General features: G+C 37.8%; 1 long non-coding RNA gene across 1 annotated transcript in view; it reads right to left on the bottom strand.

Moving 5' to 3' along the window:
• LOC146600560 (uncharacterized) overlaps positions 1 to 18,288 on the bottom strand; it is a 64,079-nt gene extending 45,791 nt beyond the window's left edge. Inside the window, exon 1 of the long non-coding RNA XR_014897958.1 lies at positions 18,242 to 18,288. This is a non-coding gene — a long non-coding RNA (uncharacterized LOC146600560). The remainder of the gene's footprint in view (positions 1 to 18,241) is intronic.
• Positions 18,289 to 18,882: the final 594 nt, after the last annotated feature.

Below are 18,882 nucleotides of genomic sequence, written 5' to 3'. Positions count from 1 at the left end.
ACATCAGTGTAAGCCGGGAGAGACATAAGGGCTCTAAATTTCCCCAGTGTTTGTTTTCATACACTATTTTCTCCATCTGATGGTTATCCATTAGCATATAAATCTGAGTAGTCCTAAACTCATACAGCTCATTAATTTTTAAAGTAGTTTCATCTATTCTATGTGATATACTTGAGCTAACTATGGTAGTCATATCTGCTGATCCCATGAGAAGGGGATATTCTGAGGAATTTAGTCTTAGCTTTATAGCCATGTAAGAACATCAGTGTAATCTGTCCGGTSTCTGTGCATTTCTTAGGAGCTGCCATAGGAAGAGATACACCAAGTATGATATTTAAGTATTTGCATTCACCACTTCTGTCATTTACAAAGGTACCAACTGAAAGTCTCCAGTCTTTAGCATCTGCAAACATAGTCACCAGTGACAGCATTGAGAGCTATAAATACTCCCAGGGGAAAGACGCGACCTCATATATTTCTGATGTATTTACAGCCTTCTACACTGCTCTCTAGATAACATTTTGACACCTACTAAGTGGAATGTATATCAGATTGAATCTGGAGCAACAATATTTATCAGTGAAGAGGTTAGTTAGGACATTGTTAAATATACTAGAAAGAAAACAAGGAGTCTTGGCACTTTTCAACCAATCTGTCCATCAGGAAACCCAATGACATCCTCATGAAACAAAAGATTAGAAGCACAATATCATCAGAATGATCTTCCCTGTCTCATCAAGCCTTTAAGATATGACTTGTTTAAAAGGTTTCAGAAAGTGGTTAACCATCTCTTCAGTTCTTATAGAGCATCATCCTATAACTTCACTAAAGGCTGTTATCACTAGATGTGATGGTTTAAAAACATTTGTTACTCCTATCAGTAAATGAGCATAACAGCCCTGTTTGCTCTTCCCACACACGATTCTCCCTAAAGTGACAATTGCTGGAAATAAAACGCACAGGAAACAACCTATTGGATGGCAAAATATCAGGCTTGCAACCTCCTGCTTATAAGTTCTTAAATCATTTAATAATTTGTATTTACATAGGTTTTCCACTTGAATGACTTCAATTAATTTTACAAAGCATTTTTAGAGGTCTGTTACTTCAGTCTGCCCAAATGCTGAGATGCAATTTCCATAAGCAGGAACAGCTTCACTACATCGGTTTTGGCTATCACCATAACACTGAAATTAGATAGCATTAATCCCTATCTGTTAGTGAGGCATAAGAAATCAAGTGACTTGTCTCAGGGCATACAGCAAGGGGCAGTGCAGTTAGGGATGGAATGGATTCTAGAGTTCTTCATTCCCAGTTCTTCTAACACAAGCAACCTAACACGGTGAGGACACGTGCTTAAGCAGCTTACCTCTACCATGCCATTCCACTTGCAAAATTCTTCATTTTGCCTTTGTGCAGTGTTGGTATTGATGGAAGTCTGTTAGTTTTCTGCTCCAGAGACAGTTGTATACCAGCTGGTATGACACAAAGTTAAGACTGTACTTATAATTTGAAAATTGCTCTGTGGCTGCTGTGGATCAAGAGTACCATGGAAATGCAGAATACTTCATAATTCTAACTAAGCAGCTTAGCTTCGGAGTTGATTCTCTGTATGTAATAAATTAGCATTTCCTCTTCTAGTTGCTGTCTTTTGGTCTCTGCTATTTTTAATGTGAATGTGCAGCTGTCAAAATGAATAATATACAGCATCAATTTAAACCTGCTTTTCAATAAGTTCAGCTGTAATAATTTCACTTTGTCTTGATTCTGTTGATTGCTATTAAATTTGAGATTGTTTTAAATTTCTTGAGACTATCTTGGAAGTGTCAATTATAAACTGTAGGCATTTGTTAGAATTCAGCTTGAGACAGAGCACTCATCTGGCTGGAAAACATTTCTTTCCACTCTTCACACTTAAAACAGAAGAGGTCATGGAAATACAATTTGCCATTTGAGAAAGGGTGTTTAAGGAACAAATATTATTAATGATTGTAGAGATAAAAGAAAAAGAAAAGAACTTTCACGAAGCGCATGGATGGAGGCCAAGAACCACACACAACTTGCTTTTTATCCATCTACATGGTTCACGTTTTTAATGAGGCTCTGGTCAAAGTCATTGAAACAAAGCTGCCCTGAGAACATGAAGCTCAAAACTAACGAATCTCCCATTCTTGTAATATCATTCACAAAAAAAACCCCTTTCCTCTGACTCCCAAATGCAATATGAAATCATCAATTTTTGCAGGTCAAAACATTTCTAGAATAATATGGTTTACAACACACTCCCTAAGAAACCTGTTCCTGTACGACTATATGTTCTGGTGGATCAGAGCTATGTCCTTTGACAGAAAAGTGTTGCACTAATCTCACTTTTGGCTTTGTTTGTTTTTTCACTAGTGTTTATTACTCCAAACATTTGCTGGTACTCAGAACAGCAGCATCCACAGTTTTCCTCCACTGAACACAACTGACAAAGGCACTTCTGATAGCCTAGACTATTTGATAATATTGTATAAAAGATATCTTTGTCCCAAAGCTTTAAAGAAAAATAAAATACCCATATCACTGAGATTAGTATCAGAAATTGTCTGAGAATACAGTGCCTGAAAGCAGAATAGGGTGGGTTTAGAGCTTAAAATTGAAACTGGAATTAAAATGAAGACAACGATACAGAAATCTTGTTGGCTGTTCTTTTGAATTTTTGTCCCAGAACATGGATGATTTCATAAGATCATCTCCAGGTTGTTTACAGTGTGCTTGACAAATATTCACAGTTCTTTACATCCTGTTACTTTACACATTCTGTATCTACAAATGATACAATATATGAATTTACAGCTGACCATTATATAAAGTGTTAGGCAATTATTATTTAGGCCAGACGAAGATACTTAGCCTTTTCTTTGTAATCTACACCCTGCTTTCAAACCCTTCTTTGACTTTTACACTTAGCATAAACAACTTATTTTCTGTTAATTATTCAGGCTGAAATCATCATTAACATCCATATACTGATTACTAAGCCTTCTTGATTAAAGTTTAGATTAGAACCAAATTGCTATCAAATGTGTACTGGTTTCTAGGTTTTGGTTTTTTTCTCTTTAAAAGATGCCGACAATTTAACTAGAAATATTTGCTAATAATGTGTTACTGCTGGTAGGAATTTTGGGTCTCTGGCTTCCCTGGAGCAATACTATTTATTTCCAATAGACCAATAAAATAGAAAGAGTACATCCTTGGCTCCTGGCCAGCTTCACCTTGGCCTTGATTCTAGTTTTGCAGCTGAAACTTCATTATATGTGGACAGAGTTATTTGTGCTTGCAATTACATGTGTAAATTATTAKGTAGAATCACTGATTTAACCTTTGGCATGGGTACAATCCCAGCATGAATGTGAAAATTTACAGTCCTCCTTAATATGGTTATTAAAATACACATACCTGAACACTGAGAAGATTTTATTCTTAACATGTGGTATTGTTCCCAAATAACCAATGCATTTAGTAATGAGAGAAAAAACAAAATTTTCATGCCAATAAGCCATGTCAATTTAAGAAAATGAATAAACATACGAGGCTTTAAGCGGAAAACAAGTGGCAAGATTATTACCTTTCCACACCCTAAAAACCCATGAGATAAATGGCAAAAAATATATATATAAAATATTGAGAGAGAGAGAGATAGAGAAAGATGGAAAGAGAGAGAGAGGGGGGGATATGGAAAGTGATAGAGAAGAAATTAAAGGTACAAGATAGAATGTATTCTGTTGCACAAAGCAGATATAAGCATCTCTGCTCCATTTTTTGTTTTTCCCTCTCTGTTATCTAAGGTCCCTTAGCTGCTTTTTCTACTGTTCATTATCTCTGTTTCCCCTTCTTTCTCTTTTCTAACGTTTTTATCTTGTAGCCCTTGGCTACAGCATGTTAAGCCTAGTGTATCCTCTATCTTGTCTTTTCTGAGCCATTCCTGTCGAAAAAGATCTTTCAGAATGCTGGCACTGGGAGTCTTCTCTTGGAACAATAAGTTGACTGAAACTGGGCTTCTAGAGAAGCTATTTTCTTATTAAACTGAGTCAACTACCTTAGATGGAAGTGGCTAAACAAAAAAGTATGATTCACAAATTGCTTTCCATACACTCAATTCAAATGTGGGGCATCCTGCAGTGATGGTATTTGTTGTTTTCAAATGTAGGCTTTCATGCAAATGGTGCAGAATCCAGGAAGTTGAATGAGCTTAAAAATCACTTTTTTAATTAATTGTCCACCTTTTTGCCAAACAAAAAGCTGGAATTCTGTTTGGAAGCCTCTGTGCTTGGTGGTAAAAGGCAACAGCCTTCCTACTTGCTTTTCATCCCTCCAACCCCCCCTAAAGTAGCAAGTAATGTTAAGATATTGCATCTGTATGAATTCAGATCTAGACAAGTTATTGGAGAGAAAGTGGAATGGATAGAGTATGAGGATTTCCTGCATGGGCTGGGAAAAGACAGAACTTGTGGATTCTATTTTCCTTCCTTTTAAACTATATTCCAAAACCAGCACCAAATCTCAGCTCTTTGGGAAGCCAATCTACGCTCTGCCCACAGCTGGTCCTCACCCTGARCCCAACCTCACCAACTTCAAGATACAGCCTACTCCTGTACTTGAGCTCATCCAGGACTGGCAACCTCCTTTTACCAGGAACGGGACTGTGACCATGCCTGGTTGCAATAAACATCAGAATATTCAAGATACTTCTGTTCTCCACACCGCTGAGAGGAAGATGGAAATATTGCATGTCCTCAGGACCATTCAGACATAGAAGAAATGTCCTTTCTTATTCAGTGCCCAGAAATCCAGACTTATACCGATGTCAGAAGTGTAGCAAATCCCAGTATGCTACTGGAAGCTGCAAGGGCTTATAAAGCATCCCAAGACACACAGGAGCCAGGGCACAGACACAACTGGGGAAGCAGAGCAGAAGTCTCCTTACAGGGCTCCTGGCATGCGCATTCCCTCCCAGGTCTGATAAAGCTTTTATGTCACCAGGAATGCTTTGTGAGTAAAAGTTGGGATTACTGGGTTGACATGACACAGGCAACTCCATTTTCTATAGAAAAGACTGCAACTGGAAAATGAGGAGAGTATTACACAGAGTTGTAATGACTATGTACACTGCACAACATTCATCACTGCTATTGAAGACTGACTGGGACCATAATAAATACATGACTATTTGATATATGTCCTCAAAAAGGTCACCCAGAAGCATATCCTGGGAAGCCCCTCCTGGCATGAAGTGCAAGTCCAGCCAAATTGCCTTAACTCACCAGTATATTTTTAGAGTTCACTTAAAACATTTTGTCATGTATATTCTCCTTTAAAGAATGATACATCACCACTGACAGTCAGCGCATACTGTTTTTGTAGCCTAGCTTTCATAAGTATTATGAATAAATATCACAGTGGTATTGTTACAACGAATTACAGTGATGTGTTTCTTGAGAGAGTGCCAATGACTGGTTTATATCCTCTGTGATGTTAGTGTCATAAGAAACGTGGCACAAATCTTTTCCCAAGGTTTAGTAGTATCTTTAGGCCAATAATGCTACACTTTTTTTTTTTTTTTAACAGCTTCCTCTGAACATTGATGTATAGACTTTTAAAATTTTATTTTAATATGGTCAATGATCTAACAACACTTATTAAGTTTGAAGTTCCTTTATTGTAATCTGGAAATAATTTTCATCTGACTCTCACCAACAGCCAAACATAATAAAATATGTTTAAGCCAAATAACGTTACACAGAGGCTCTCAGGGCTACATGAGGTTCTCATACAGTTACAGAGTTCTGCAATATCAGGGTTGGAGAGTACAGCAGCACAGAGAAAAGGTAATACTGAGCTCTTCCATCTCCTGGCAACTTATGCRAAAGGAAAAGAATATTTAGCACTGCTGCGGAGAACCCCTACCAGGTTCTCCTTTGTATACCTTCTTTGGTTAGAAGCTGGGGACAGGCTTTTAGTTTTCCCTGGGGCTGTATTGCTCCCAGTCACTGAATGTTGTCTCTGCATTGGGACTGGTGACTTGCCAGCACTAACAACCTTCCCACACGGACTCTTTCCTTCAGGAATGATRTGCCAGCAAGCACCCTTACAAAGACATGGGTGGATGAATATGAAATCCATTTTTACAAGATCTGTGGGGAAAAGAAGTGTCATATGTTTGCCAGCTGCTTGTCTTGAGATAGGCTTGTAGTTGGAACCATTAAAAAACACAGGATGGTTAACTTTTTCATGGTTTTTACTCTAGCCTGCCCTGTGAGAACAATAGTTCATTTAACTCCAGCTGTGTTCTAGTACATTCAGTTCAGTAACATTTCGTCTACTGAACATGCTGCTACTTGAATTAAGTACCTGTGTATTCTCAGGTGGCACAGATAGTGTGTTAGGTTCTTAGAAACAAAATAAAAAACCATCTTCTGCACAATAATATACTTAGGCAAAATTATACGTGGAAGTGTAGCTAGTGGTCATAGCTGAAATACCAACATTTGCTAACAGATTACAGACAAGAAAAAAAATAATAGTAATTACCTTAGCAACTTTGCTACTCTGCCTAACATGTTAAATATTGACTTCACACTACACCTCCATAGAAAGTACTTCATATCTATAAGAACTTCTAAATTCCCTGACTCTTTCAGTATCACAAGGAATTTTTGGATTTCACAAGGCTCCTTCAGCTTTCCACATAAACAAAGGTATTTCCCTCATTAAAAAAAAAAGAAAAAAAAAGAAAAAAAAAGAAAAAAAAGCAATATCATTTCCAGAGTAAGGAATACAAAAGTAGTACAGTGGGGTGGGGAGGAGGGAAGTCTTTGCCTAAAAGAAGGAAAAATCCTTGGGGGCCCAGGACTGCAGTTTTTTCAATGTGACAGGCATTTAGAATGGTAATTGATGGGGCAGTTAGCATTGCTCTTGACCAAAGCAGTTCATATGCAATAGCAATGTCACATTTATAACACGCCAAAAATCATTTGAATATATATTCCATGAAAACACTACTACCTCATAAGATAGGAGGAAAAAAAGATCCCATACACGAATAAATAAATCTAATAAATGTAATCAAGGTTCACATTTGCAGACATTAAAGATACATATAGACATATACTGACTACAGTTCATTTCTGCAGATAAACACACAATGAAGGTATTTTTAAAAGCTCCCTCCTTCTGCTCTTGTATTAGGCTATGAAAGCTACCTTTGCTTACAAATACAAGAAAGCAAGTTTTCTGCAATCCAGGTTTACAGTGGAAACCAATTGCCTCCCACATTGAGGACAGGGAAGACCAGGTCATTTATCAAAAATCACTAATGCCTAAAGCCATGGGTCACTTTTCAACCCAAAGGATAATAGTTTTTCCTTTCAGCTACAAATTTGAGTCTAGACATGCTTTATGATACCTTTTGAAATGCCTTTTTGCCTAAAGTGTGCTCCAGTGTCAGTTACCATCAGCTGAGGCTTCTTTATATTAATCCAGAGCCACCTGCCTTCCACAAGCAGAGGCAAAACCTTAACTGTATTGGCAGAAAAGATGGGGAATATGTGTTTTTCTTTCTTTCTTTCTTTCTTTTTTTTTTTTAACAGACTGTTTATTCACTACATTTCTGACACCTCCAGGGCTTATGAGTAAAATTTACAAAGGTGTGTAATTTGACATTATTTTACTTTGTTTTTTCCTCTGTAAATATTGTTTACCGTAGGAAGCCTGATGTATAATGAAGCAGAGGAAGTGTCACATGCTCCTACTGAAAGCATGCCTCTGTAGGTTTCTCACTGTGCACTCATCGCATGTGGCAAGCTCTAGACAAGTGTATGGAAAGATGGTTGCTGTCACTAGGAACTTACAGTCTAAATCTGTGATCCAGTCAGACACGCTGTAACTTGATAGTCCCTCCTGACAACTAGAACTGGTTGCCTTATGTTATACAAGGACTTGGGGCACACTAGAATGGAAATTAATCTTAGTATATCTGTAGCCCTCTGAGACAGCTTGCTACTAATTACAATACTTGCATTTATTACAGGTGCCTGGGGTCACTGTTGATGTTTCAACTCTTAATGGCCTTCCTTCAAATACACACCAAAGCACAGCATGTCTCTTGTTTAGCACCACACAGGTCCCAAACCAACAGTGGAGATAGCAATCAGCCTATCAAGCGACAAATATACTAAATGACAAGAACTTCTGAAATCTCTTCTGGAATTCTGGTTCATCAGTAGAACTAGAGTGCCCCTTAAACACCCTAGAAAGTGATTTTCCAGTGTTAACCCAGAAAAAAAAAAACACGCTTAGGCAAATAGTTACATTTAAAGTTCCTAAATGGATCATAACAACTGTTAGAGAGAAAAAAAAACAGAAGTGAATACTCAGCATTATCCTTCAGAAAAGTTAGAAAGTCCCCATAGTTAAGCAGGGACTAGATGCTCTGTGGGAATAATAAAGCAATACAAAACCTTTGGGAAGTCAGTGCCTTATATTTACCACATATCAGTCATAAAAAAACCAAAAACCTGCACCAATAGATTTGTTGCTCTCACTCTAGTCGCTTTGGGAAGATGAGCCAACCACAAAAAGCAGCACCACATTTCAGGCTACTTCAGTCACCTCAGACAGCTGCCATGTAGCTGGAGGAACACTGGCAACACACAGTGAAAGCTTCCTCTCCCTTGCTTTTCCACCTCTCTCCTATAGATAAAAAGCACTACCATCTCCAGGAGCTGTCAATTCTGCAATTTGCATGAAAAAATAATTTCAGAGAGACATAGCAATTGTAGCTTAGAGTGGGTAGTCTCTCCAGGCTACACAACAGTTAAACGAAACATCTATTACAAGCTGTTAGGTTTTTGTGTGTGTGTGGGGGGGGGGGGGCACGGGGGAAGTTCCCAAATACCAGCATATTGTAACAGTAAATATTAATTTATGAATTGTGACTAACTTGGAAAACATGAATAAAGACGAAAGYAGTGAAAACAGTGACTGAAAATTTTATGACTTAGCATGCTGAATTTGATTAGTTATGATTAATGGGTCAGGTTTTGTTCCTTGTAAATAGTTGAGTAATCACTGTAAATCCATAAAAATATTCACAAAAAGTGAGAAGTTTTAACAAAAACATCTAGCCATACAGGAAATGTGTAACAACTTACTACTGAGCTGCTCAAATCTCAAATTCTCTACAGGTTGTGATATTATAATCCACCTTCTCTTCAGGTTCTGGCAATGTCCACTCCTTCACTCAAACATAATCAAAAAACACTGCTGTGGCAACCAGATCAGCTACATAAAAACTATTATTGAAAAATACGCACATKTTATTAGCTAGTTTATATTTTTACTTAGAAAAACAAAATGTAATCACTATGTTCACAGACCTCACATCACTAACACATCAGCCAAAAATGGCTGGGGCCAAAAATAAGGACACATCTACAGGTAAATCTCAAAAATGGTCTTTAATGCATTAACAGTGATAAAACTGTACTGTCCCTAGTTTTGTTGGAGAAAGTAGGAGACAATATAGACACCTAAAGCACTTTTGTCACAGAAATATGGGCAGGGTTTGCCACTCAAAACGTGATCAGTCAGTAGAGTGAAGAAATGCAAGCTCCTGACCAGTCTGTGCCTAGGGCGCTCCTGCTCTGGAGACTGTTACTCTGCCTCTGCCACCCATCAAGCTGTCCAATGGTCCTTCCTGTCTTTAGTCAGGAAAACGCCTTGTGTTGTTTGTGGTAGATCCGGTGCCATGAAATCTATTCCTGTTAAGGCAGGAAAATTTCTTTCCTTTTCCAAAGCAGGAAATTTTCCGAATTCTAATCTCCTGCCACCTTAACTGTTGAAGACTCTTCATAAGCACTTCAGCCAGACTTTACACAGGTGAACTACAGTGGTGATTTAACAYCTGCCCAGAAGTCCACACTTGAGTTCTTCAAACTTGAAACGTAACATTACTGCTGCTAAAAACTAAAGATGCAGCAAGGTGTATTTATCAAAGTCATTTTCGTATTTGATGAATATTGCCAAGCTGTGCAAGCAACATTATCGAACTCTACCTGCCTTAAGTTAAAAATATCAACCAGCAAATGCCAGACATAGGGTATAAGAATGTTCCTTGTTGCTGTACAATTTACTCAATCGGTTCTGCAGACAAGAGCATGAAGGACCCACGGGGAATGTCTTTCAGCTGTCAGGCAAAACTCAGTTTCATTTACTGTAGCACTTAAGGTGTTTAGGTTCTGAAAATCCTTTTGTCTGTGGAGAATTTCTTCTCCAATGAAAATCTTTAACATTTTCATTGCTTTTAATCCTCCTTAGAGCTAGTTTTGTGTGTTTTTTGCTTCCAGTACTGCTAATGACAAAAGCGCATGTATTTCCATTGCTAACACTGAAGTTTTTTATTTGGAAACTTATTTTCACTCCTAGTGAATTTTCATCTTTTTCCACTCAGCATCCAGTTTTATACCCTATGGCTTTTGTTTTTTTCATCTACTAGGAACAGACTTCCCAACATCTTATCAGTAATTCCCTTTTCCATACTGAAAAACAGGACAATCTCCCTTTCCTCTTACTCTTTCAAAGTTTAACCACTTTCTTTCCTCCTCAGTACTGAGTAATCTTAGACAGTGGTGAACCTCTGCATTTCTGTCCTTCCTTCAAAAGCCTGATATTGTTGCTATTTTTATCAGCCAGGACAGGCTGGCTAGTAAGTAACTTAATACACTGTCTTCTCCCTGGGTCTGAGCGATTCCTTTGCAATGCTGTCAGCCAGGAGTCTGGTTTAATTGGAAGACACTGCCCAGGGCTAATGCCTGGCAACCTGGGCATTAGCCTCTCTAGAAAGTACAAACATAAACTACTCTTATTACTTACCAGTCTTGCAATATCAGCTGAACTGAGAAGCTTACACAGGAGGTTTATCCAATTAATGCCTGCAAAATTAACTGTCCTTTCAGTCATGAAACTGATAGGAGGATTAGGTGTTATCTTTTGTAATCCACACTAAGTCTTTTCATTAYGCCTCTCACAGTCAGGATGCTCCTGCAGCAAGAGGCAATTGTCAAGGGTAAGAAGAGTTAGGTGGCAGTGGGAGATTATTTTATTAGACAGAGATATCTGGCTTTTGATATCCAAGACGACTCTAGGCTAACCTGTCTGCCAGATACAAATAAAGCCCTCACAAAATGTCAAGAATGTAGTGTAAAAGCCAGCAGTCACAATCCATTTTGGTATCATGATATAAGAAAGTTTTGGAGGATAAATTGAGGCTGCCACACAAAAGCTGTGTAGGATCTCCATGGTAATATCCTCTAAAGAGTCATGTGTAAGGCTTAAAAGACAAGAGAAGTGAGTGCATAGAGGAGATGATTATGCAGAAAGCAGGAATTTAGCTATGCTTGGAACCTGAGATCTTTCTGGGACAAAAGAAATTTACGCAAGACGGATGGGCTGCCTGTTAATCATAAAAGCAGGCCTACTGGTATGGAAAACTAGCCATTGAGAAGTATTGAATCTAGAAGCTGGGAAAAAGCTAACAGGCGCAGAAGAGTACTTATTTCAGACTGAAGCAACTTATTAAGTGATCATAACTAACATTCAATGCATTTCGGAAAAAGCCTGGAGAAGAATAAGCAGCACAATCTTGATAAATAAGGATGGGCAAAGTAGACTGCCTACTGTCCCAGCTTAATTGCACAGGCAATAGTAAGCAAGGCCAAGACTTACAAGTACTTCTTGTATTGATGCTGCAAGCCTGAAAAATTTGAGGGGGAACTAAAATGCTTGGCACCAAATGATAACCCTGATATAACATGCTTCCCAGAGCAGAGGAATGAGGATAACTGATGAGATACAGTATCACTAGCTTTATAGGGATGATGGAACAGGACATGCTGGTCAAGGAGAGGCACTATACATGAAGGATATTATACAACATATATGTTGTGAGTGTTTTGTTTTGGTGGGGGCTTCCTTTTATGGGAAAAAAAAACATAGTAGAATCCCTGTGGGTGAAAAGCATGRACTCTAATAGCATAACAGTTTTACCACTGACCCCCTGACCAATACAATGCCAGTGAACAGGAAAAGTTTTATGGAATTCAAGCTGCTGCAAATTTAGGTCAGGTAAAAAATGGAAGAGATTACAACAACATATAGACTGAGTTAATGCTTCATTAAGACACAGAGATCTAACTTTCAGGTATGACAAATTCATTCTTAAAACAACAAGTCTTTAAACTCACAAGAAAAGATGTTGTTCTGGATTTGGTCTCAACTGCAGCACAGAATCTAGTTCAAGGCCTATTAATGGGAAAGGTACTCTTAATCAGTTACCACCATATGCTTAGGTTTAAAACTGTAGAGAAAGACAGCAGGCCAGATAAAGCTTATTAATATTCAATTTCAATAAAGAGTTATGTAAAAATGAAAGACTTAATAGGAAAAAAGAGCCCAACAAAAAACATTCCCCCGCCCAACTGTAACTCCAAAAAGTAAGATATCTACAGAAAGYCTGTTGACAATTAGAAACATTATATTAGAAGCTCACGTAATATGTGCCACAGACCTCAAAGAAAATGAAGCAGACCAAAACCCCCTTTGCATRGATGGTTCAGTAGGAAAGCAAACGAAGTTTGCAAAGGGAAAAGGTCAGCATAAAAAACAAAAAAAAACCCAAGCCCCCACCAAAACAAAACACCCAAAACTCCAAACAAGCACAGCAAAGCCCATAAAATAAAGCAATTGAAACGTAAACAGGAAATAGAGGCTAAAAAAGAATTTTTAGAGTGCCTTGCAAAGGATGCCCAAACTGGTAGTAAAATATTCTTTAAACACATTCTTTAAACACATCAAAAGCAGGAAGCTATCTCATGATCAGTGGGACCACTTGATGACGAAGGTGTAAAAAGGACACTCATGAGCGATAAGGCCATAGCACAGATGCTCAGTGAACTCTCCGTCTTCACTGCYGAGATTCTCATGCTTGACGCACACTTCGTAGTGCATAGGTGAGAGAAGGTAACATCACTTTGAAGTACATATATACAGAAAATAGCAGTTCTGCTCCTATCATGTCGTGAATTTTGTAATGAATTACAGAACATTCAGAGAATACCAACTAAAACGGTCAAGGGGATAAAACAGCTATCTTATAAGGAGAGACGGAATAGTTGAGGACTCTTCAGTGTTGAGTAGAAAGCTAAAGAGGTGACCAGATCACAGAAAGAAAGTGGATGGCTGAATCTAAGCCAGATCATATAGGATAAAATCCTGCAATGCTAAAAGTATGRGACAATCTATGAAACTAGTAGGAGACTGATTTAAATCAGATGAAAGTAYATTCCACAGTGAGTAGTGAACCTCTGGAACTTGTTGCCACAGGAGGCTGCTGAGGCAGACAATGTCAATAGGTTCAAATAGGAATGAGGTAAATTTATGGGAAATGGGCCCTCAGACTTTTAAAACACTAYACAGGGATTATAGCCTCTTAATGCCCCTAACACAGCAATAGTGATGTCAAGAGAGTAGGAGAAGAACAGACCACAGAAGTGGGCAAGCTTGCACCCTCTCTCGAAATAGTCTCTCCTACTGCCTCTGCTGGAGATGGAATACAAAATTAGACAGATCATTTTTCTCACTGAGTCAGGGATTTTTTTTTAATGAACTTTTGCCCAACTGCTGCCTCTAGGCTTGTGTTATGTTGCTTTTTTTATTCTTCAGCTAAAAAGCCCATCCCATAATTGTATCATTCTTACCATTGCCAATAGATTAGCTTTTACTCCTAGAACTCAAGCACAGAAGCTCTTCTGTGGCAGATATAGAAGAGAGGTTTAAGTGATTCATGAGTGAATATCCCAAATGAAAACAGATATATATCATTCCACAGCAGCAGCTATAGAGAAAAGTATGCCTTAGCGCTTTGCAGATTTAATCGCTGATATCAAATACTTCTGTTTTTAATATARGTGCTAGAAACTTACCTGGGAAACATGTTGAGAAAACTACATTAGTATTGATCAACTAGGATGTTGCAGAAGTAAGTATCCTAGTAAGATCTATCCTAAGAGGAATAAATAAAAACCATAAAGGAAACTCTTCTGCAGAGTTTTTTTTGCAACTTCTAACCTGCAGTGTTGCAGAACAGGTAACACCAGTAAGAACTATTGAAAAGATCAGCAGTCTACTCAAGAGGTAATGTCAATTGTAGTACATTAGCAGAAGTCATTTGGATATGGTCATTAAAAAAAGAAGAAAAAAAAAAAAGTAATAGCACTCCCACTGTCCTTCACTAACAATGAGAAGAAATACACACAGATCCATCAGTGCACATGTACCAGACTCCCATCTGGAATACCCTGTAATTCCTTTCTCCTCAGAGTTTGAGAGAAGGTGAGAACAGATGCTACAAATCATCAGCACAAAACCATTTATTGGCTCAACGGAAATTCTGAGCAAAAAGATGTTGACAACAGTATCCCAACCATCTCTTCTTCTGATTTGTTGGTGCAGTAGAACATACAATCATCAGAGAGAGAGTTTTACAACCACTGCAATAGTGTTTTCTATTTATAACTATTGGAATGTGAATTTATGGTCTGTGAAAGGCTTTAGAGTTCTGACTGACAGCCTGGGAGTCTTATTTTATAAACATTATATTACTTAATAAGCAAGAAATCAGGAAACTGATTCTAAGGAATGAACCTACAGAAAATATTTTTCAATCTGAAGACAACCTTATTAATAATGTGTGAGGTTATTTTCTGCATGCTGTTACACATAGATGCACATGTGTTACTGTACACAAACATAGTAAGCTGCAGGGTTTATACAAACTCCTAAAAGGGGGAAAATGTTAAAACAGTATGTTGGGGAGACAGTTGAATCAGAAACCTACATAGGAAAGAAATGACTTTTCAAAGGAAACATAATACATACTTTTATTAAGGACCACTTATGAGACACCAGCAAATCATTTATTTTGAGAGCAGCTTTGGGGTGYGTGTGTGGGGGAAGACTTGCAGAGCTTTTATGGTTAAGACCGTGGATTAAATTACTAGTTTGGAATTTTTAAAACACTCTGTGCTAGTTTAACCTTGTTCCCCTTGAAGTCAAGAACAGATTTTTCCAATGACTTTAATGGGAGAAGAAGTGAACCAAGCTCTAGCAATTTCAAAAGTACTGCTATATAGATAATTCAGCTTCCTTCTTTGCAGCAGTGTTAGCTATGTTTTTATGTGGTATCTGGGCTGAAAGAGCCAGCTGAAGAGAGTTCTTATTAACCCAACAGATCTAAGAGCTCAGGCCAAACTTAAATACTTTGCTGACTTAATTTCATACAAGAATTTAGTGAAACGTCATGTCTTTCTAAATGCAGAAGTTGTTGACAGAATTATATTGTTAACTTCAGAAATTCTTAATGGAACATTAAAATAATGTCAAAGTTTATACTCACAGGCTAAGTGCCTTACAAACATTAACAATTTTAGTCTAAAAACAGCCATAATTCTCCCTTTACCAGAGAGGGAAGTGGGACAGAGCAAAGAACCACCTATATWGCTGACACAGTCACATAGCATGGAAGTCTGTTGCCTAAACAAGGTGTAGTGCCATTTTAGATGCCCCAAAGTATTCAGGAGATGCACATAGGACTGGCCACTATGATGTAGGACCTGAAGGAGGCTCCTGTCCTCCAGAGTGGTATCTCCAGGCCAAAAATGATTCCTTAGCCATTTAAAGTAGCAGCTGAATCCCAACAAGGCATTTTTTTTTAATCCGTCAGACATACATATAAAGAATCAACAGGGAAAGAACCTGCTTAACATACACATACGTGTGCATGTATATATGCAAACACACACACACACATTTGCTACTGATCACTTACACAGGAACACTCTAAACAATAAACATGGTACAAAGCAATCAAAGTATAGCTAAAATCCATCTTTTGTAAAAATAGAAGCTTCAGGCCATTCTCCTGAAGACAAAAAAAATGAGGTGAGAAATTGCTGGTGAGGAAAATCTTGCGCAGTGCAGTCCCCAGCAGAAGATATACTCATGCCTGTAAACCCACTGGTTCCAGAAGGTTGGAAACTGAGCAGCAAGCCAGTCAAGTAACCATTAAAGTATTATGTGGGAAATGGAAAGCAATCAATCCTTGAAGGTAGAAAAGGTCTGAAAGAAGTTGGAAACTCAGGAGAAAAAAAACAAAAAAACAACAAAAAAAAAAAAACAAAAAAAACCAGCAGAAAGTAGTAAACTCCTGTTACCAAAATAGGGTAAGGTTCACCTAACTTCAGCTGTCTAAAAGGCACTGGTGCTGGCTGTCCATTCTCCCTTTAGCATTAACAGAGAGTGCGAGGCACCGTCAGGGCCTCCCACTTCATCCCTCCATTTCTGAACACATTCCCAAATCATTAACTGCAGGCAGCTGAAGTTGAGAACATGAATCCTACTTTGGAGTATCAGCTAGTAATTGTTTCAAGATGGGGCAAATTTTCAACAAACATTAGCTCTTCAGCTATCTCTACCTAGAAGTACCTGTGCTCCCAGACAGCAGAGAGCTGTACAGCCCCCACCCGCATTGCACCTGCATGCAGCCCTGACTATGAGTGTAACTTCTGCTTTTTGCCCCCTCTGCACAGGAACTAACATACTGATATCCCAGTCTGTGATTTGGGCTCACAAACCATGGTAATATAGGAAATAATTAGGTTTTATGAAGTGCATACAAATCCAGGGTCAGAAATTGCAAAAGCATATTAGAATGCATTATTATAAATGGATTTAGTTCCTTAAGTGAATCACTTGAAAAGTTCACTATTTAGTGTTGCCAGATGTAAACTGTCCCTGAATTTGCATATACAATCCTTTTCTCCTTTCAAGTTTCTTCTTGTGTATGTCCTTAGAATATGAATATCCACCACTATTCATAATCAAATGAACACGCTGTTGCTTCCTTACCTTTAACTTTGCAGCTTTACTTGCAGGAGGCAGTTAAAGTTTGTTAAAGCAGACAGCTTTAAAAAAAAAAAAAAAAAAAAAAAAAAAAAGTTTTATTTGTTCTTCCAGAGGACAGTGCTACAATTTGCAATGGAAAAACAACTTCGAATATTTTCCAAAATAGCAAACATAAGAATTACATCTGTCAGCAGTGAGAATAAGTCTTACTTCTTAGGCACTGCTTCCTTTTGATATCAGTGTGATGGAAGGGCTTGTTTTCTCAGTAGCAATTTAGAAATGTTATCTAGAAGTTGCAGAAAGATAACCCCTAAAGGTACTACATCCCACACCTCAAAAAGAAATCTATTTTAAATATCATCCCTAACCTACACTTCTCCCTCTGGGCACAGTATGCACCAGACTAACATCTGCACATCTGCTCTTCATACCTGAGAGACTCTCAAATGATGAAATACAGAAAATAAACTACTGTCTAAATCAAAAAGATATTGTATTACACTTTGTAGTTCCATAAACTTCTTAAAGCAATCAACCTCTTGGAAATGAAACCTTATCATTAATCATAAATATTTAACCTTCTCTATGTAAAATTACTGTCAAGAGCCACCTAAATGCAACTGATACATACCAAAATCTGGAAATTTATTCAGATTGCTAATTCTGCAAACCTGGCTCAGAAAAACGTGCAAATATTCAAAATGGCTGCTACTGTATGTGCATTATGATTCTTGCACAGTTTTCTTACAAATCAGCTCCAAGTAACCCATTCTGCCTCCTTCTGAACTCCTCTTTGTTCTACAAAGTTCCCCTGTCTGTGGTTCTTTTGATCCCCTGGATGCTCAGCTTTCTTTCTAACTTAAGATTTTGAAAGTCATTCAATCACTTGCTATGTTTGGCTGCACTCGAGTGTCACTACTGTTGCTCATTTTTTTTGATACAAAATAATATGCTATCTGTAACTGTGCCACAAAAGCTTCTCYAAAGACTAGCTAGTGATACGCATTAGGACAGATTTCACAAAAGCATAGCTGACAGAACCAATATGCAACATGCGTGTTCCACAGGCTATCACTAGACATGACCTCCACTAAGCTATGAAAGAAAACAGTAGAGGCAGAAAAATTCTAAGAAACAATGCAGAATAAATAATATTTCATTGAGTAACTAAATGCATAATAAGCACTGGACTATTCCATGCTGAATCAACTCCCATTTAGTGGGRGGCCATTGTTCCTACCTCTCAATGGTGTCAATACATTCTTCGCTTGTCATACAAGCATCACTTCAAGTTGAGAGACAGTGGTCTTTCAAACTCATATCTTAAAACAGAAGCTTGACGAAATTCTCTGGTGCTAGCTCCCTAGGAAAAGAGAGGAAAAGATAATACACTATCTAAGGAAAACAATTCCATAAAATATTATCACACACCAGAATCAAGCGTCTCCTCCAAATCCTTAACATAGACTAAGGCAAACAAAGGCATCCAAGAGCGTTTGCCTTTCTCTCTGCACTGTGCTGCCTGTAAGCAAACTGTTTTTTACAGAGTGATATTACTACCTGGATGGCATAAGCAATGTGGACTGTTTCAACAGAAATAAATAGTAAAAATAAAAAAGAACTATTAGAATTTATTGTGATAATTCAGTCAAGGAATCAAAGGACAGAAAGAAGAGCTATCACCATCACAATATAAACATAAATTATCCACATAATATCTTTAGAAAATTGTTGCTGAAATATTTCAGTTTGAAGACCTGATTTCAAAGCATACATTTAAATATTTTAATGAATTGGATTCTCAGCAAGATAAGTGGTAACGTTTAGCTATTACTAAGAATAGAAGTTTGTCAAAAAYGTTTGGAATCTGTCATCCCAGTT

Source organism: Rhea americana, unplaced genomic scaffold (assembly GCF_003343005.1).
Source record: "Rhea americana isolate MKP2758 unplaced genomic scaffold, rheAme1 scaffold_12, whole genome shotgun sequence".
Lineage (NCBI taxonomy): Eukaryota > Metazoa > Chordata > Aves > Rheiformes > Rheidae > Rhea > Rhea americana.
This window is presented reverse-complemented; position numbering and strand designations above follow the sequence as displayed.